This window comes from Chenopodium album, chromosome 7, assembly GCF_948465745.1.
Source record: "Chenopodium album chromosome 7, dcCheAlbu1.1, whole genome shotgun sequence".
NCBI lineage: Eukaryota > Viridiplantae > Streptophyta > Magnoliopsida > Caryophyllales > Amaranthaceae > Chenopodium > Chenopodium album.
This window is the reverse complement of record NC_137840.1, coordinates 31,012,470-31,034,243: the sequence shown is the minus strand read 5'-3', so window position 1 is coordinate 31,034,243 and position 21,774 is coordinate 31,012,470. Positions and strand designations below refer to the sequence as shown.

Genomic DNA, 21,774 nt, shown 5'->3' with positions numbered 1-21,774 from the left:
AAGTAATGAATCGACTTGGCAAGATATCAAAATGTCTAGATTAGATATATCGATATTTGCATGAGCCAACCGTGACCATCAAAAAGTTATGAAATTAAAATTTTCATAAATAACTCCACAAAGAACATAGTGTGTCTTCACGGAGACCTCGATGCCATTTAAAAATGACTCGAACAATGATGGATCACATCCCTTCCTATAAAGTTCTTTAGATTTGCATGAAGGACTAATGTTACACTAAACAAATATCAAAGCTAAGAAAGGACGCCATATTCAGTTATGGATAGAATTATCTTCTAAATGTCTTTTCAAGTATATGTCTAAAACTCTTAGCCCCAGTAGGAGTTCACTGGCTCAGTGGGAGCTAAGTGACTCATTGGGAGCTCATCGGCTTAGCAAGAGCTAGGTGGTTGAGTGGGAGCTTAATGGCTCATTAAAGGCTAATATAGCTCAAGTGGGAGCTAACTGTTTGTTTTACAACGAACTTTTACCCAAAGACAATATACATGTCTCTTTGTAAGCATTCAAGTGAGACCACGGGCATTTCCTCCACAACCTAACTAAGAACATAGTATTTTTTGCTCTATGTGGTGTCTTTCTGGAAAGTAACACATTTCCAAAACGGCAAGTGGGAGGAAAATAAACTCGATGACAATCGAGCTTAGCAACAAACTAGAACTGAGAATCTCGGAAGACCTTAAAAGGGCTTCTTGAGAATATTTAATAAGAATACTCAAAAGGAATTTACAAGTGCTTGGAGTAAGATCAATAAAATCAAAAGGCTTTGGAAGCGCCTTGAAACTTAGTGTTTGATGCAATAACCCAGTAAAGGTATAGAATTCACCAAAGGCTTGGGTTGAATCCTATAAATTTTCTATTAAGTTAGAAATAAACCTAAGACTTACAAACATACTATTTACTATTTGATAGTAAAGGAATAATTCCTTGTAAGATAGCTACGACAAATCCAAATTTCGAATAATGCTTAGAGGCCATAAAAATCCGAGACAGACTCCATGTTTGAAAATCATGTTTGAAACTTGATTAATTTGGATAAAGGGTGAAAGACCCATCGATTGAAAAAAGTTTACAAGGAGAAAACTAACACATGTGGAAATGTATATGCATACATATCAAGATTGGTTGATACAATTAAATTCACGAAGTTGATTTTAATAAAAACCTATTAACCAATCGGAATGCTAAAGTCTTTTTGTGATTGTTTTAGCAAAATTGCTCATATGAAATATGGAAAAATAGATACCAAAACCGCCTTCCTAAAATAGGATATTGGAAGTGACTATGAAAATAGTCTAAGTGTTTTGAAAATCTAAATAAATGCTACATTTAAAAGCAAGCTCAAGGAATCTGTCATGGGATAAATGGAAGCATTGCATATAGGAATTGGAACATGTTTTCTCATGAAGTTAATAAGAGGATTGACTTATGGAGAAACATAGAAATTCTTATGAATAAGAAGTTTAGTGGAAACAAAAGTAAATTATATAAAGGTCCAACGAAAAGTTTATGAACTTTATTGTGAAATAACTATCAAATGCCAAATGCTTAGATTTGAAAGTATTTTTGACAATGGACAAAGCAAAAGACGATACTTAGTACATATTGAGTGTTAAATTCTATTGTATAGACTTAATAAAATGTTTGAACGTGTAAAGGAATTTACCATGTTGAACATGAAGGACTTTGAAAGACTTTATACCCGTATGTATAAAACTAAGTAAATGTTTGAACTAAGTATGAGCTAGGCTAAATACTAAGTCAAACAAGAAAAACTCTAATAGAGACTTTCAACCATATCACACAGGAAACAGGTTAGAAAGACTTAGTGAAACTGAATGAGCTAAAATGTCACATGGATGGAATAAGATTGAGAACTACTCTGCAATTTAATCCATCATGTACGCTATGATATGGAATCATTGCACAACTTACTTGCTTAGAGCATGTGAAGTATGTATGTAGTACCAATTGATGGGTGTCATAAATGGCACCCATTTGATAAGCATTTAGGTTTTTCTCTTCCTCTTTTTATAGCTTTCATGCTCAATAAATGCCTAGTTTTATGCATTTGGTCTTGGTTTTACCATTCCACTCTTATTTTATAACTTTTATGCATTTTGTTTGTTTTTCTACTCTTTTCTCCTTTATTTTCTCTATTTTCATGGTTGTAGGTATTGTACGCGGTGCGGGTCTTGATATTGGTGATCTAATAAGGTGGAGGAAGCTTTTGAAACAAGCTTAGGCAATTAGAAAGCTAAAGATGCAAGGAAGTGGAAATTCCAAGTCTTAGCTCTTGCGCTCTCATGCCGTGCACTCATGAATATGGGGTGTTGAACCCACAATCATGTGCTTTTGGAACTACCTCACTTAGTGTTTATCATCATCATGATTGTGCGTTCATTCGAAGACCTTAGCGAACGCAAAAAGCAGCGAGAAGATCGAAGAAATCCAACTATGCGCGGGCGTGCAAGGCACGGACGCGGGCGCGCCACCCCTTCATCACGGGCGCGCCTCCCCTGCAGCGCGGGCGTGCCTTCCTGGGTATTTGTTTGCTCGGTTTTTGTTTTTGCGCCTCTATAAATACCTTGGTAAACCCGATTTTTGGGGCAAGTTTAGAATAAGCTTCATTTCTTATTTTAGACCATATTCTTAGCTCAGTTGAGATCTTATCACTCTAGTTTTAGGGTTAGTTTAGGAGTAGATTTTAGAGAGAGAAAGTGAGGAATTTCAATGGTGATTGAGAGATTGAAGATTCAATGGTGACAATTGTGTTGGAGATCTTCTCTATTATTAATGAGCATTCTTAACTCTATCTCATTTTATTGCTTTGTTTAATATTCAAGTTTGTCTTATTTGATTTTGATGTCTGATTGTTGATTAGTGTAATTGTTCTTCATATATTGTTGATTCTTGATTTCTTTAGTTGTTTGTTGATTAGATGATGAAGTTAGAGTAGTTGTATGCTAGGGATTGGGTTAAACTTGTATGATTTATTAATGTGCTTAATTTGGGGATTGTGTTAATTAATTATTGAGATTAAAGTGATTAATGGAAGTTTGCATGTGTGTAATTCGATTAGGCCTTGAGAATTATGCTAGATTGCATTGTTATTTCTAATGATACAGACCATTGATTTAGGAATTGCAATTGTCAATTGAGCTTGATTAGTGATGCTCCTAGTTAGAGTCTCTCGTATTTGGCGTCAGTTTGACCTCTAGGAGATAGCTTGTTGACTCTTTTGATTGAGCTTGCCATTAGTCTTCACAACCATTGACTTGCATGTATTTCCAAATTGCTACAATTGTCATGATTACTTGTTGATCCCCGTTCTTAGTGCTTTATTTGTTTGGTTTCTTTATTTGGTAGTTGGTTAGTGTTCTCTCTTTATCTTTGTCTTCGACCTAGATTAGGCGCATAATTGAGAGCGCTTGAACATTACCGTTCCTTTGGGTCCAACCCTTGACTTGCCTTTATAGTTGTATATAGGTTTTTTAAGTGTTTATAAATTTAGTTTGATCGAGGGAGGATTAGTTTCAACGACCTAGTTCCACCCCTCGTCAAAATGGCGTCGTTGCCGGGGAACGTTGTCTATGTTTGAGTGTTTTTTATTTCTTGAGTCTAGGTCTTTGTATATAGTTTTATTTTATTTCATTTTTTGTTTGTTTTGTGAAAAAAAAATGGCATGTCTATCATTTCCTCAATATAACAATGAGCCTTTTTGTGAATATTTCAATAGACTTGAGGGATTTCTTGACTATCATCGTTGTAGTCTTTGTGAGGCTTGCGAGATTTGTTATTTTGGTTTGAATGAACAAACTAGGGATATAGTTGAAGGAATGCATAATGGTAGATTTAGAGCATTTTCTATCGAAGATGCTTGGGATTTTTATGTTTGGTTTGGTTGGGAAGTCTATAATAGGGGTAATCGTGCTTCGATTTTTTATGTGCAATGTGCTAATTCTTCTAATGCTAGCATGATTTCCCATGATGTGTCACATGATCCCATTGGTGAACCTAGAACAAATGCTTCCAATTTTATTTCCTCTTTTGTTCATGATAATGAGGTGCATGCTCAAGCTAACAAATCTCATATATTTGAAAATGATCCCAATCTCCTATTTAATGAAAATGCTCATGTTTGTAATGATGATGATCCTACCTTTAGTTGTGACTCTTCTTCTACTTTAATCCTCAAACCTCTTCATCTTTTCATTCTCCAAATTCTTGTGATGAGCCTTTATTCCCTTTTAACCAAATTGATGTATCTTTGAGGGAGTTAAAGATTAATCCCAACCTAAGCCCTTTTGAGAGACAAATGTTGGATATTTCAAGGAGCCGAATGGAATTGATTAAAGAGAATGAGGGTATTATAAATGAAATATCAAAAAGAAGAGGAGAGTTGGAAAGCCAATTGTCATCCTTGATGCTTGTTCGTGAAAAATCCTTATCCAATGTGTGTGTTGAGGGTGATGATGATAATTTAGAGCAACTAAGAGTGTGTGAGGACCTATTGTTAAGCATAAGAGTGAAGGAAAGGGAGTCAATAGTTATGATCATTTTGATGATAATTCGAATCTAGACATCTCTTCCTTTGTTTATTGTGATGAGTCTCAAGTGTATGAATGTGACTCTTCTATCCATGAGTATCTAGACTTGTTTGAGCTTATGTCTAATGTGTTTATTGAGTGTAAAAGGAATAGCCATAGCCTTTTAAGTAAGTTCATTGACGATGCTTCATGGAAGAGAGATGATTTTGAGATTAATTTGCATCCATTCATGCACGGTTTTGAGTTGGTTGAAGGAAAAATTGTTTATTGTGGTGCAAATGAGGATGAGGTTGATTCCTTTGAAGTTTTTGAACTTGAGGGAGATGTAGATTGTGAGAGATCTTTATTTGAGGACTCTATGATTGATTTTCATGCCCTCATTGGCGATGTGAGACCTTATGTTGAGGGAGTAGCTACCCCTTTGCCTATTTCTCATACCCCTTTTTCTCAAAGGTTTGACCACATCCCCTATTGCCCTATTTTTCTCCCTTCCTATCTCAATGAGCCTATTGGGGACCCCCTTGTCTATGATGATCTTAATGTCCCTTATTCGTCTATTGTTGAGTAAAAGGGTGATGTTGCCACCCAAAAATATTTTAGTGAGGATTCGCCTTTTTCTTTTTCTTTCCATTCTTTTATTCCCCTTTCTTCTTCTTCTTCTTATTTTGTTGTTTTTCCTTTTGATCCCTCTTTTCCTTTCTTTTGGCACCTCCCTCCTCACTTACGTGCAACAATCTTGTTGCACGTTTTTATCCCGTCATTTGTCTACCTTCTCTCTTACGAAATGTGTAGTAGTGCATTTGACAAGCTCTTGCGTGCGCTGAATTATTATTTTACTAGAGCGGTCATGCCTGGACCTTAAGCAAGCCTTTCTCGGGAAGTAACCCGTGTTTTATTGCTTTCATTTTCTTTTCTTTTTAGAATAGATTTTCTCTCATGGAAATGTTTGTGTGCCTTTTGCTAGGTACAAGACTTTATATACTTTGGTGATTCGATTAGGATCAAGAACCAAGGAAGTTTGACTCATATTTTTGCTAGCATATGGAAGGCAAGGTTCAATTCTTGAGGAAATTAGCTTTGAAAGGTTTAATTGGGTCATTTGCGGGTATTTACACACACTTAATATCCGGTACTGTCCTTCCTTGCTCTTTCTTAAGTGGATGATGACTTGTTGGACGTATGTTGATTTGTTGAATTGCTCTCCTTGTTCACCCCTCCCATGTTTTTTTATGATTTATGTTTAAGTGTATTGTCTCATTCAAGCTTGGGGGAGGGTATTCTATCATGTTTGATGGGATGTTGATTCATATATGCTATGCACCTTTGTATATGCTTTTCCATGTTCTTATTTTGAAAAACTCCAAAAAGATTTTTGTTTCTATCAAGGAAAATTTGCAATGTGTTTTGTTTTGTTCTTGTTTTGGACATAATACTTTTGGACTTGTATAATTGAATGATTTTCTTCTGAAATGGTAACGGTGTGCACGGTTTGAGAGTACGCTTGGTTGATTCTAGGATAAAGCATGCTAAGGTAGTTGGTTAGAACTAGTGGGACCATGAAACTGGATTATACTTGTTTGTGGCATGTTGGTAGTTGCTTCCTATAGTCGAATTGACACCAATAGTGAGTTTTTGCTACAGCCATGAGAGGTTCAATCATTTTTGAAGCCTTCTACATATTTTGCATGAGCGGCATGATCCTTGACTATTGCGGACTTAATCTAGAGTCTTGACTCATAATTCTCAAACTCGAGACCGAGCCATCTACAGTGGACAAATGCATCTTTTTGGGGGGGTAATTTTTCTTTTCTAAGTTAATTTTTTTTCTTTTTAGTTCATTGGGTTTACATTTGCCTTCTTGCTAACTATTTGAGCCTTTTCCCTTCTTTTCAAGCCACATCCTTAGATCTTGATCCTTTTGTTTCATTGTTGTTTCTGTTCTTGTTTTTGTGAAGCAATTGATCATTATTGTTGGAGTTTGTGGTGGAGGAGTTTGGATATTTGGTTCTCTTTAAAGCAAGTTTATATTGTGATATTTGTGTGAATAATAGCAAATGAATAAATGATAAAAGCCGTCCAAAGTAAAAAAAATTAAAAAAAAAAAAGGCAAGGACAACGCAAATGCAAAAAGTGTAAAAGTCGTCCTAAGTTAAAAAGACATGGACAATTGCTTTGAAAGAAATGAAAATAAAAAAGAAAAGTGAAAATAAGAAACAAAAAAAAAAACAAAAATATTTTGATGTGATTCTTTTCCCCTTATCAAGCATTGAGGACAATGCTTCCTTTAAGCTTGGGGGAGAAGCGTTTATGCTTTTTGTATATATGATTGTGGTTATAGATTTGAATGAGCTTGGGGATGTTAGTTTGTTTTTGTTTGGTGACTTCTTGATTATGGTGTTGAGGATTAATCACCCTTTGCTTCACTAATTAGGAATACTGCCAAATTTTAAAATTTTAAGCCTACTCTAACCGTTTTAGCCATTACGTTACAACCATTGAGAAAGACCTTTCGACCTAGAGGTTAAGTCATATACCGAGGGAGGGCATTATGAGTAAAATCCTAAGGAGAGGGGATACATTGTCAAGACGTCGAGTAGCCCAAAATTATCTCTTTTTTCGGTTCCTTCGTGGAACTTTTGAGATGCTCACTAGGGGAAGATATGAGACTAGTAGGGAGAACGCGGTAAGACCGTTTGGGATGAAAGTTAATTGCGTTTCTCTAGTTCCTATGCTTAGCATATTTATGTTTCAATCAACGTCGGGTATCTTGAAACGTGCATTCCCTTACTTGTTTAGAAAGATTTGCATTCATTTGTGCTTGTACATTTGGAAAAGTCCTTTCATGAACATATGTTTTCTTTTCTTTTGTTTTGATTTCCTTCTCATGCTTTGCCTTGTTTGTATTATAATGAGAGTTATAGGTTAATCTCTTAAAAAACCTTTACGAGAGCATCACTCGTCCTCTAGGGCGATCTAGGGATTTAAATGGCTTGTCTTTTGTTGCTAAAATTGACTTTGATTCCTACGAAAGTGAGTTAGTGTATATTCTTGACTCTTCTCTTCTTTTTGTTTGTTTCAATAAGCTCATCATTTCTCCTTTGGTTTTGTTTTGCTCGAGGATGAGCAAAAGGTAAACTTGGGGGTATTTGATGGGTGTCATAAATTGCACCCATTTGATGAGAATTTAGGTTGTTTTCTTCCTCTTTTCATAGCTTTCATGCTTAATAAATGCCTACTTTTATGCATTTGGTCTTGGTTTTACCTTTCCTCTCTTATTTTGTAGCTTTTATGCATTTTGTTTGTTTTTCTACTCTTTTCTCCTTTATTTGCTCTATTTTCGTGGTTGTAGGTATTGTACGAGGTTCGAGTCTTGATATTGGTGATCTACTAAGGTGGAGGAAGCTTTTGGAGCAAGCTCATGCCAATTGGAAAGCTCAAGATGCAAGGAAGTGGAAATTCCATGTCTTAGCTCTTGCGCTCTCATGTCGTGCTCTCATGAATATGGAGTGTTGAACCCACAATCATGTGCTTTTAGGACTGCCTCACTTAGTGTTTATCATCATCATGATTGTGCGTTCATTCAAAGACCTTAGCGAACTCACGAAGCTACGAGAAGATCGAAGAATCCTAGAGATGCGCGAGCGCGCCACCCCTGTAGCTTAGGCGCTCCTTCCTGGGTATTTGTTTGCTCGGTTTTTGTTTTTGCGCCTCTATAAATACCTTTGTAAACCCGATTTTTGGGGCAAGTTTAGAATAAGCTTCATTTCACATTTTAGATCATATTCTTAGCTTAGTTGAGAGCTTATCTCTCTAGTTTTAGGGTTTGTTTAGTAGTAGATTTTAGAGATATAAAGTGAGGAATTTCAATGGTGATTGAGAGATTAAAGATTTAATGGTGACAATTGTGTTGGAGATCTTCTCTATTATCAATGAGCATTCTTAACTCTATCTCATTTTATTGCTTTGTTTAATATTCTTGTTTGTTAGATTTGATTTTGATGTTTGATTGTTGATTAGTGTAATTATTCTTCATATATTGTAGATTCTTGATTTCTTTAGTTGTTTGTTGATTATATGATGATGTTAGAGTAGTTGTTTGCTAGGGATTGGGTGAAACTTGTATGATTGATTAAATGTGCTTAATTTGGGGATTGTGTTGATTAATTGTTGAGATTAAAGTGATTAACGGAAGTTTTCATGTGCGTAATTCGATAAGGCCTTGAGAATTATGCTAGATTGCATTGTAGTTTCTAATGATACGGACCATTGATTTAGGAATTGCAATTGTCGATTGAGCTTGATTAGTGATGCTTCTAGTTAGAGTCTCTCGTAGGTTGCGCTAGTTTGATCTCTAGGAGATAACTTGTTGACTCTTTTGATTAAGCTTGCCATTAGTCTTCACAACCATTGACTTGCATGTATTTTCGAGTTGCTACAATTGTCATGATTACTTGTTGATCCCTGTTCCTAGTGCTTTATTTGTTTGGTTTCTTTATTTGGTAGTTAGTTAGTGTTCTCTCTTTATCTTTATCTTCGACCTAGCTTAGGCGCATAATTGGGAGCGCTTGAACATTACCGTTCCTTTGGGTTCGACCCTTGACTTGCCTCTATACTTGTATATAGGTTTGTTAAGTGTTTATAAATTTAGTTTGATCGAGGGAGGATTAGTTTCAACGACCTAGTTCCAGCCCTTGTCACCAATCAACCTGAATTTATGTAATAGATCGTTAGATTATGGCCAAGAACATCCAAGTACTTGGATAAGTAACAGGATGAGTTCTTGACTTGTGGAAACAAATACAATTTGAGAATTGATTTAGCAAGCACAAACCTTAACAAGGATTAGATCCTTAACTAGGAAGCCGTTTATAAGCACGAGCTGACAATAAGTCGTGGTTTAAGAATGGTAACATGGACGTGCATCCATGTGTAATGTGCAGGATTTTAAAGTAAATTTCCATGATCACAAGTGATTAGGGTATCCCAAATCATTGTGAGACCCAAGCAAAGCATCATCATGAAGTCTACTAAAATATATGTTGAGAATATTGTTGCCCTAATGGCGATAATAAAGAAGATGTTCTATGGAAAGTTCGTTGTTGAACGTTAATGATTGTAGGTTGTCAAGTTGAAGGTCTCAATCATGAAAATGAGTGGGAGCCATCACTTGGACTAATCCTAAAATCACATATAATCCATGACACTCTAAAATTTTATCATCTTATTATGAAAGTGATCAGTAATGAAGATGCTAAGATTAGCAAAGTAGTTATAACTAAACCTATGCAATAAGTGAACGACAACATTCATAATTGCAAGAAAGAAATCAAGCATATTAGATATGGGTGTGATTTCTATAGATGTTTTATAAAGAGTGATACTCTTAAAACATTTGGAAAAACTATTTATCATAAGATGAACCATTTAGGTTTTAGAGTAATTTAAAATTCCATGCAAATTTTATCACTTCATTTGCTATTTAATTGTGGTTTAGAATTAAATAATGAGTCCATTCGATTCTAGGAATATTCAAACTAGGGTATCAAGACTAGTCTTTATAAGGAAACACCCATTAAGTGAACGTTGAATATTACAATCGAAAATCATCCCTTATCGAGGTCATTAAAATGATGGACGATTAATGACCAGTTAAAATTAGTGTGTAGTTTGATTTATAGCACCGTTTCATTTGCTACAAGGACATGATTGTCATGAACCATTTGCATAGGTATTGGTTTAGAACCATACTGGATCGACCTATGAGAATACTTTAAGAGATTCAAAATCGTCATAAGTATATTTCTCATTATTGCTATTAGAACTCTTTTCCTTGAGTACTAGTCCGTTTTTTATGTCGGTCAAACGTCTATCGTAATTGGGGATTATAACGACGGCTATAAGGCAGCTAGGTCCTCTTAGTAAGAGAAGCTACATTACAGGACTGAGAATGTGATGAGTGTCATTTATGGCACTCATTTGGCCTCTTTTAGGATTATTTCATGCTATTTTATAGCCCTTTTCCTTAGTTTTTCATTAGTTTTAATCTTTATTTCGTTAGTTTGTGCTTTCCATAGTTAGTTTCCTTGTTTTGTGCATTTCTTTGTTTATTTGTTCTTTTTCCCTTTTATTTGTTTGTTTTCGTTTGTTTTTAGGTTATGATCGTGTTTCCAAGGATTCACGAGCCTTCCTCTCATATTTCTCACCAATTTGGATGCCTCATGTTTGCTTTTTGGAGCTTCAAGTTTGAAGGAACGCAAGATCAAGTCAAGAGATCGGTGCACGTATGCGGTGGGAGTGTCACCTTTGCCATGAACCCACCAAAATGGCCCTTTCAAGACTGCCTTCCTTGGTGTTCATCATCAACATAAAGACGAGCGCTTGAGGATGAGCTTGGACGAAGAAGAGAGGGGGCTCCCCTGCTGCCAGGTGCGGGCGCGCAAGAGGGTGGTGCGGCCGCGCACCTAGGTGGCGCGGGCGCGCCTGCCAGGGCCCCTGTTTCGTACCCTTTTTCCTGCAGCCGCGCCTCTCCTCTGATGCGATCGCGCCTTCCGGGGTTTCTTTTGGGACGATCTGACTAACTCTTCTTTTGTATCTTTCCTATATATAGTTTTTCCTTCTATTTTAGGAGAGAGAGAATTAGAATAGAATTAGAATCAATTTTAGATCAAAAATTAGAGAGATTTTTAGAGAGAGAAACTCTAGATTTTTAGAGAGAGAATTTCATGGTGGATTGTTGATGATTGAAGATTTCTCCCTTTCCTTTTAATTTTGATCAAGTTTGTAAGGATTCCTTTTCTTTAATGCAATCTTTAGTTTGATCTTTAGTTTGATTTGAATTATTTGTTGAATGTTCAAGTTTGATTGAAGTTTGATTGATTTGTGTTTGATTTTAGCTTATTTGATTTGATCATAATGAATTTGTTGCTTAGTGTTGTTTTGATTTTTGATTTCAATGGCTAGTGATTAGATAGCTTGCTAGGGTAATGGTGAAGCATGTATGAGTAATGGATTAAAGCTAATTGGGGAAATTGATGGAGTTGACTATGTGATTAAATTGGTTGATGATCATGTGCATGTGTGTGATTAATTAAAGAGTAGCTAACTTTGATTGTTGCACTAGATTGCATTGTAAGTTCGCATTGATACGGACCATTGATTTGTGGCTTGCATTTACACGATTGAGGTGTCTTGTGATGTTTCCTAGCTAGAGTTTATCGTAGTTGACGCTAGTTAGACCTCTATGAGAATAGCTTGATATGCTCTCTTGGTTGCATGATTTATTTTCCCTCACATTGCTTGACTTAGTCAATTTGACCTCCCAATTAGTTGAATCCGTTATGATTACATGTGGATCCTAGCCCTAGTGTTTATTACATTTGATTTCTTTTCGTTTATTAGTCGTCTTTGTCCTAGCATAACATTCACACCCAATCATTACATTTCGGAATAGCTTGACCATAGACAATAGATAAACACCCACCATTCCTTTGGGTTCGACCCTCAACTTACCATTATACTTGTGTAGGGGTGTGTTGAGTGTTTACAAATTTTGTTTGGCCTCGGGTACGGGTTAGTTTCAACGACCTAGTCTCGACCCACGTCAAAATGTCCCCTACTAATAATAGGGAACATGTTTTATTATCTACAAGGCCTCTCGAAGAGCGAGACTGTGAAAATGCATGACCGTGATCAGATGGATTTTGGAAATCATCTGCTTATTGACAGTCAAACTCGAATTTCGAGAAACACTTCTGAATGTAATAGGGATGATGAATAATCTTACCCTGTAGTTCATGAAGAGACATTAAGAGACATAGGAAAGGGGCTATACACTGATTGCTCACTTGTCCGGAAGGACAAGTGGGATATTGAAAGGATGGTGTCCTTCGAACAAGTGTATTATTCTGATAGTGGGTTCAGAATTATTAGAAAGCTAATATATTCAGTAAGGTCAAGTGATCGGAATGCCTAGGTAGAGGCCGCTTTCGGTCAGTAATATTAATGTATATTTAATATTACAGCTTAATCTTAACTAAACCCTTCGGGTCACACCCAAACAATGAACGAAACGACTCGACGAATTAATCCGGAAGAAATTAATGAGTTGCCCAAGTATTTAATATTTAGACGTCGAAAATTTGAGCTTTGAGCGTGGAAACTGAGCGTCGAAAGTCGATTAAAAAATAGTAAATGACGAGACGCACAAATAATAATAAATCGACAATATTTCCCAAAATACTCCTAGCATCGGAATGCCCTAAGCATACGAATGCTAGGGGCATAATGCGCAAGCATGGTGGCTAGCATACGCACCAAGCCAAGCTAAGGCTGAATGATGCGTGCTAGCGCGCCATTGCTAGAAGCCACAACATCCAAGGGCAGCTCGCACTTGGAATGCGCGGCATGCTAGCAGCAGCCCGCACTTGGACTGCGTGGCTTGCTAGCCGCAAGCAGCAGCCTGCATCTCCAAGTGCGGGCCTGGGCCGTGGCTGGGCATGGCGTGGGCTAGCTAAGGCCGTGCATATGGGAAGCATGTGAGGGGTGAGGGACATGTGGCATAAGGAGAGAAAGGAGTGGGAAGCAAGTTTACTCCCCCCCTCTCCGATCCTCACTTCCCTTTACATGTATTAATGACACTTGTAGATTTATTATTAGTTTGCTTATTTATTTTATTTAGCTTTAAAATAAATTGTGGAATTTCATAGTCCCACATTGATGGGATAGAAATTCCCACTCTCACCATTCCCTATAAATACCCAACTTGGGTTTTTGGGAATGGTGCTTAAGTAGGAGTTCAATAGAGCATTGCATTTGCAAAAACTCTTAAACTCATATAATAATTGGGTGTTGGTCGGACCTCGCTAACTGACAGGGTAAAGTCGTATCCCCAAATCAAAAGTAATTCCTAAATCCTCTAACTAATGTAGATAGGGAAGTAGGGTCGAATCCACAGAGAAACGGATCTTTCTATTCCTAATTAACTTTTATAATCTAGATTATGAGGCAACCAAAATTTATATTTGAATAATAAACGAAACTACGGAGATCAAGAATAAGGAGAAAATAATATATAAAAGGATCTAGGACATAGGTTCACTAATAAATAATATTCCAAGGTAGAATATAATAATCATTCATCAATGCATATATTAATCAGATTATAAATGGTTTTCGCTACGTATTATAATCACATAATTAATTTACCGGTATTAAATCTCATCTTTCGAATCTCGACCTAACCATTTATAAATTAACCTGCCTATTAAAACTAGACCTAAACATCAATTCTCATCTGTTGAATCTCGAATCAATATTGTCATACTCATGCATAAAAGATCAGGCCTAATCCAGTCACAGAGCATTAAATCAATCAATAGGAAATTAATCTAGCATTGATAATTAACAACAATATTTACCCCTTCATATTATTTATGGATCCCCATAAACCCTAGAAATAAAACTACTCACACATAATAAAAACTAAACTAATCAAAGCAATAAAACAAGTCATGATGAAAGGAATAAAATGAACAACTAAGATTAAGAGAAGAGAAATCGTTACCAAACAAATCTGGAATTAAGAGTAGATTAAGAACAAAGGTGTAAGAGAGAGAAAATCTAAGAAAATAATTAAGAGAGTAAAGAAAGAGTAAAAAGAAGAAGAGAGGAGCTAAAATCGTATTACGGAGGAGTATTTATACTCCGTACAAATCCTAAACTAAAACAAACTAAAACGACGCTAATCGTCCCTTAATGAATACACACGCCCGAGCGGGCTAAGGCACCGCAAGTTCCATAAAGCCCGGGAAAATGCTCCAAGAGTGCAATTTCCTGTAAAATACAACTAAAACTACGAAAACACTAGAAAACACAAATTAGTAATAAAAGTTGCTCGAAAGAGCCAAAAACACTAATAATAATGACCAAGGGACGGGGGTAAAATACTATATAAAATGGACATATCAAACTCCCCCAAGCCAACCCTTTGCTTGTCTCTAAGCAAAGATCTCATCAATGAATCAATAAATATGCTTCACCCCAAAAGTAAAAAAATCAAGAACAAACGATTCAAGGTAAATCAAATAAACATGCTTCAAAATCAACCAATCAAATCCATCTAATTACCAATCTTCCCTAACAATTGTCAAATAGAGCAAACCACAAGAGCATATAGAATTCAAGACTAGTGCTCACGCCCTCAACTCTCATTTTTGTGGCGAGTAAAAGATGTACTCGATCGCTCTCCAACCAACCCCTTTATGTGAACAATGCCCTCCCAACTCACATTCTCGTGTGTATAAAACAATGAACGCTCAATCCTTCTAGTCGACTCAAAATATGTCAAATCATAACTTGCATTGATAAACAACACTTTCACATTCATACAGTTCTATGCACAAAGGTCGGAAGGTCTTTAAAGCTTGTAATGTAAGGGTAGGGTAAAGAGTAGGAATCATTTGGGAACAAGTGAGAGAAAAGCTATGCTTAAGGGAGAAAATCCTAGTAAAACCCATGATCAAAATAAATAATGATCAACATCTCCTACATAAACAACTCTAACATCAACCAAATATACTCCAATCAATATAAATAATCCCGACTCTTACAATACCACTCATAAGATATAATAATAAAGAAGTGAAGTGAATAAACAAACTTTATTTTCCAAACTCAAATTTTTCATTGAAGCTCATTTTTTCTCTTCTTTTGATCAACCTCCAACTAGAACATTTGAACATTGAACAATTTTTTTTCTTTTTACTTTTTTGTCTATTGAAGTTCACTTATTATTTTTCTTTTTCTTGAACTTCTCTCTTTTTTTCATAACATCATACTTTATTTTTTCAAGAAAATATACCTTTCAAACTCATCAAAAATAAACATGATCAAAAACAAAATAACTTCTCAAAAACCCACCCAGATTGTGCAAATAATAAGCACACTACAAACTCCCTCACCTCACTGACTAATAGCTCCCCCAAGCCAAGCTTGGGACTAGTAACCAATGGGGAAAAATAGGCTTGTAATATGGCTAATAAAACAACAAAAAGTCAAGGCAACAACATGGGTAGCAAGAAGGGAACAAATGTATCTACAATCTCTGGAGGCTTTCTAAAAGAACAAGTGCCTTCGTCCTACACAATGTGCATAATAATTAATCATATAAATATTACTAATAGTTGCAAAGCAATAATCAAATTCATTGACATACCAGGAAGTATGGAACTATCACACATTTCCTAACCAAATCAACTAGTCAAGTACTATATTCACAAGTAGTTGGACAAAATTGACGCATGTTAAAGTTTCAAGGCAATCAAACATCCAATCATGATGAACTAATCCACAATGCCTATCATCAAATACCAAGAATCAAAACAATTTTCTCAAGTAAGGGGCACAGGGAAGCATAATTTACAATTCATTGGAACGTATTTTTGGATTTTTTTATTTTTCAATTTTTTGTATTTTTCAAATATAAGAAAGAAATAAAAACTACACTAGGAAAGCAATAAATAAAGAAAAGAGAAAGAAGGTTACCATATATACAAGAAATCACCCCCCAAGCCAAATCAAGCAATGTCCTTATTGACTTGGGAGGGTAGCTAGGAGGAACTACTCCTCATCATCATCCATCCTCTCATATCCTCCTCCATGACTCGAGCCGGCACCTCCTTGGCTCGGTCCAGCACCACCATAACCCGAACCACCTGCAAAGTAGTTAGGGTCCATATTCCCCCCATACCCCCAAAAGGAGCATCACCCCCATAACCATGGACTGAAGAGTAGTCCACATAAGTACCATATGCACCGGGGTGAGAATACCCTCCTTGGGGGTATTGGAACCTATCGGGAGTAAGTGAATCGGGGGGAATAGCCCCCCGACGGGCATAATAATCATACATGGGGTATAGACCGCTCCTAAGGTTCCTCTCTATGTGACCAACCCGCCCATCCAAGGTGCTTAACTTAGAATCTAGGTTTTGCATCATACCCTCAACTCTCCCTTGCTCCATCTCAATACGGTCTAATTTGCTCCTAAAATCCAAAAAGTCATAAGGGGCATTGGGGTCGACATTATAATCAACCGAGGAAGTGGGTATGCCATAGGTGAAGGGTGGAGGTGGTGGGTAGTGTGGTGAATGGTGAGTGGGGGAGTGGTCTAGGGGAGATTGGTGGGGTTGTGGTGAAGGGTGATGTGGTTGAACCTCACCTTGACCGTTAATCTCGAAAGTATAAGAAGGCTTCCCCTTCTCAAATTTGGTCAAGGCGAGGTTGGGTAAGGTGAAGGCTTGGTCCCTCCTACCCGATTGTCGTTGGACTATCCACCAAGTTTCACCTCCCACGGGTTGCACCCAGTTTAAACTCCCTAAATAGGCTAGGTCCATGAGGTTTGATCCTACAACTTTCTTATGCCCATCCGGGTTCCAACCTAGGTGTTTTACGGCAATGTGGGTCACTAACCCCCCAAAATAAATAGGTTCCCTAGACTTACTAGCTTCGGCCGCATTGGCCGCCCTTTGGTAGTGATTGGCTATCCTATGAGGTATGTTCAATTTTTCGGCGTTAGGAATTATATAGGACGCCAAAAGTTCCAATTCATTTCTCCTAACATTTGCCGGTTCATGCCTCCCAAAAATAGTGAGGCCGGCAAATCTTTGCCAAAATTTTGGGACGGGATGTTGAATCCACATCCCTTTGGCATGTTGGAGGTTAACCAAATCCTCCCCAGTTAGCCTCTTATAGACCACGGCGATGTGGTCTTGAGAGGGTTCAATCGGTTTATCTGATTTCAAATCAAACAATTTTCCGAATTCTTTAAGAGTTAGTCTCACATCATTGTTTAATAATCGGAATTGTACATAAGTAATTAGTGCATTCATTTTAATAAGATTAAAACTTGAAATAAATTCTAATGTTAAATAGTCATACGTATCATGGCACATTTGAAAGAAACCACTCATGCATGTACCTTTGAGCAATTTTTCCACATATTTATCTTTGCCTAACCTAGTTAGTGTGGGATGATGAATAAAACGGGTAGAGATTACATGGCGATCGATGAGGTTTAACAACCTAGCCCGTTGCACCTCCGAGGTAATGACAACCTCCTCCCATCCTGGAATTTGAAGGTCCGGGTTGACCGTTGGTTGTGGTGCCCTCGAACTCTCACCCCTTTGTGTCCTTGAACATTTTGAGGCCATTATATGTGAAAAAATTTGATGCTTGGAGCTTGCTCTCTCTAAGGGTTTGAAGGAAGTATGAGAGAAAGTGGGAGAAAATAGGTGGGAAATGTAGAGGAAGATGTGAGGATTAAGAATATGTAAGAATTTTGAGGTTTTGATGGATGAATTTGAGGATATCTTGGATTGTAAGTGTAGTTGAACGTGTGAAAATGGAGGTTTTAGAGAGAGAAAGTGTGAAGGAGAAGGAAGAATTGAGAAATAAAAAGAAAAGAGAAAGGGGGAAAGAGGTTAAAACCCCGGATCAAAAAGGCGCGCCCGCGCGCCCGATCGGGCGCGAACTCAAACCTAGAAATCGCCCTTTGCTCGCCCGATCGGGCGAGCTTTGCCCGATATATCTTTTTGCGACACTCGATTTCTTCGAAATTCCGCCCGATCGGGCAAAAATTCCCTCGATTTCTTCCCTCACTTGCGCGCCCGATCGGGACTCCTTGCCCGATCGGGCAAAATTAAATTCCAATGAAATCAATATTGCGCGCCCGATCGGGCGTCTTTGCCCGATCGGGCTAAATTAACTCGGTCTCTGATCCGTAGATGCGCACCTGATCGGGCGAGCCTTGCCCGATCGGGCCCGTACCCAGACCTGGAGCTTCTCTTTCTTCGCCTAAATTTTCTTCTCTTGAAGCCTCCGTGCTATGGGATCTAAGCTTGTACAAAAACACACATGAAAGGTAAAATTCACTCTCCTCGCCTCTCTAGAAAAAAGTAAGAATGAAGAAAAAGGAAAACTAGTCTAGAAAGCGAGAAATGCGGGTTGCCTCCCGCAAAGCGCTAGTTTATCTAGGTCCCGCACGACCCTCTTACCACATTTTAATAACTAGGATCCTTGGCCTAACGCTTGATCGGGTGGTTTCTCACCCGGTCTAGCGGTGTTTAGGCTACAACGCGGTTTCCTAGCGTGCCTTGTGGGGCGCCAATCCACCTTATCGGGTGGATCCTCCTTGACTTGGGTAAGGAGTTCTTCAATGCTACGCACTAAAGATCCTTCTTTGATCGAAGGTTGCTTCAAATTGTCATTGCATTCAACACTTGCAACTCGATCTGGCGGAACACTTACCGTAGGTTCAAATCGCACAACTTGCTTGATCGTTTCCACCTTTTCATCCTAGAAACCAAGACCAACATTGTAGAGTGCTATTTCTATTGCAACAACTTCCTTCTTCCATTTGTCGTTGTGGTATAGTGGTAAGTATTCCCGCCTGTCACGCGGGTGACCCGGGTTTGGTCCCCAGCAACGGCGCCAAATTTTGACAGGGTTAAGTCGCATCCCCAAATCAAAAGTAATTCCTAAATCCTCTAACTAATGTAGATAGGGAAGTAGGGTCGAATCCACAGAGAAACGGATCTTTCTATTCCTAATTAACTTTTATAATCTAGATTATGAGGCAACCAAAATTTATATTTGAATAATAAACTAAACTACGGAGATCAAGAATAAGGAGAAAATAATATATAAAAGGATCTAGGGCATAGGTTCACCAATAAATAATATTCCAGGGTAGAATATAATAATCATTCATCAATGCATATATTAATCAGATTATAAAGGGCTTTTGCTACGTATTATAATCATACAATTAATTTACCGGTATTAAATCTCATCTTTCGAATCTCGACCTAACCATTTATAAATTAACCTGCCTATTAAAACTAGACCTAAACAACAATTCTCATCTGTAAAGGATGCAACACAAGATACCGCCTCCAAGCGATCTTTTTCAAGAGCTTGGAGCTTGTTAGAATAATTCTCAACCACATTAACACTGAAACATTTTTCCTCAGTCATTGAGCTTTTAGGGGTATTATTAAGATTGAAAATAACTTTATCAGTGTTAACTTACCACTTCTTACGTCTATGACTGCTCCTGAAGTGTTAAGGAATGGCCTACCGAAAATAATTAGGGTTTCCATGTCCTTAGCCATATCAAGAACAACAAAATCTACAGGTATATAAAACTTACCTACTCTAACGGGGACATCCTCTAAAACACCTAAGGGGTATTTGAAAGAACGGTCGGCCATTTGTAGAGTTATATTGGTAGCTTTTAATTTACCCATATTCAACTTAGAACACACAGATAATGGCATGACGCTAACACTAGCACCCAAATCACATAATGCATTATCAATCAAGAGATTTCCAATATGACAAGGGATAGAAAAACTACCCGGATCTTTTAATTTAGGTGGAGACTTATTTTGAAGTACGGCACTACACTCTACAGTGAAAGCTACTGTCTCTACCTCACTAATAGACCTTTTCCTCGTCAATATTTCTTTCATAAATTTTGCATACGAGGGGATTTGTGTGATTAATTCAGTGAAGGGAACTGTTACCTTCAAATCTTTTACCACCTCCAGGAACTTACCAAACTGCTTATCCAAGTTTGTCTTCAATTGACGATTGGGGAATGGAAGTTTGATAATTAGCTTTGGGGCATTATTGCCCTTGTTTGGAGTAGCCACCTTCTCTGGAGTCGTACCCTGCAATGTAGAATTAGATATGTTAGTACTATCCTTGATCCCTGCAGGGCTATCAACTACATTGTTTGGTTTAACAGAATCAAGATTAGCATTATTTAATAAAACAGGTTCATCAACTCTGGGCATAGGGGGCCCTTCATAGTTTGAACCACTCCTTAGAGTAATTGCAAATGCTTGATCCGTAGGCCGGGTCGGCTGTGCCGGTAGAGCTCCCTGTTGGCGGGCTTGTAAGGTAGCGGAAAGTTGCAAAATTTGATTATCTACAATTTTATTATGTGCTAGGATTTAATCAATTGTCGCATCTCTACTCTCCATGTGCTTTTGCATATTAACCAACATTGCTCTTATTTCCACCAGAGAAGGGTCAGAAGGGGAGGAGGGTTGTTGTGGTTGGTTCTCCTGACTAGCATTGGGATGGTAATATTTCTTCTACTATTGCTGTGGCTCCTGTGGTTCTTGTGGTGGTGGATTTTGAACATTAGTACTCTGGTAGGAAAGGTACGGATGATTCCGGTACCCAGGATTGTAGGTGTTGGAGTATGGGTTATTCTGCCTATAAGCTTGAAAGGCATTAACTTGCTCCACAGAACTCCTGCAATCTTGTTCCCAATGACCTATAATACCACAATTTTCACATAAAGCCTCATTAGAATTATTATTAATCGCAGAAACATTAGCTACATTGGCAGAGCTAAGATTATCTATTTTTTGGCAAATAGAGGTCAGCTGAGCTTGCAAAAAGGATACAGATTCAACACTATGCTTCCCCTTGTTAGCAAATCCTCTAGGATTCCCATATTGGGAATTGTGTATCGCCATGTCTCCAACAACCTGACCTGCATCTTCAACATCAAGATTCATAAATCTCCCACTAGCTGCAGAATCTAAAATTATTCGAGAAGAATTTCCAAGGCCATTATAAAAGGCTTGGATTAACTGCCATTGTGCTAAATTATGGTGAGGGTAATCTCTTTGTAGATCCTTGAACCTCTCCCAAGCCTCATATAAAGATTCATCGACTTCTTGGGCAAAGTTCTTAATCGCACTCCGTAGTACGGTTGTCCTCTCTGCAGGATAATACTTGTTATAGAAATTCAAAACAAGAGTTTCCCAGTCAGTTATACCAAGTGCAGTTCTATTTAAGCCATTAAACCACAATTTAGCTTTTCCAGTAAAAGAGAAGGGAAAGAGAATCTCCCTGATTTGGTCTTGAGTGACCCCGGCTTGCCTGATGGTATTACAATATTGACAATAGCTAGTCGGCAATGTGAAGATTTGGGTCTTCACCCTTGGCTCCACTAAATTGCTTCCTCTCTATCATCGTTATAAATTGAGGTTTAATTTCAAATTGAACCCCATCAAGGGCCGGAGTAGGGGTGAGATGTGGAAAATCTGTAAGCTTGGGTTGTGAGTAATCACTAAGCTTCTTTGGAACCACCATCTCTGATTCTACGTCTGATGATGTCTCTGAATCGCTA

At 37.7% G+C, this 21,774-nt stretch overlaps 1 non-coding gene across 1 annotated transcript; it reads left to right on the top strand.

Annotated features, from left to right (window-relative positions):
- Positions 1-21,245: 21,245 nt before the first annotated feature.
- Positions 21,246-21,352, top strand: LOC145641228 (small nucleolar RNA R71). The gene has a single exon (XR_014115287.1). It is a non-coding gene; the product is annotated as a small nucleolar RNA R71 (small nucleolar RNA).
- The last annotated feature ends 422 nt before the right edge of the window (positions 21,353-21,774 follow it).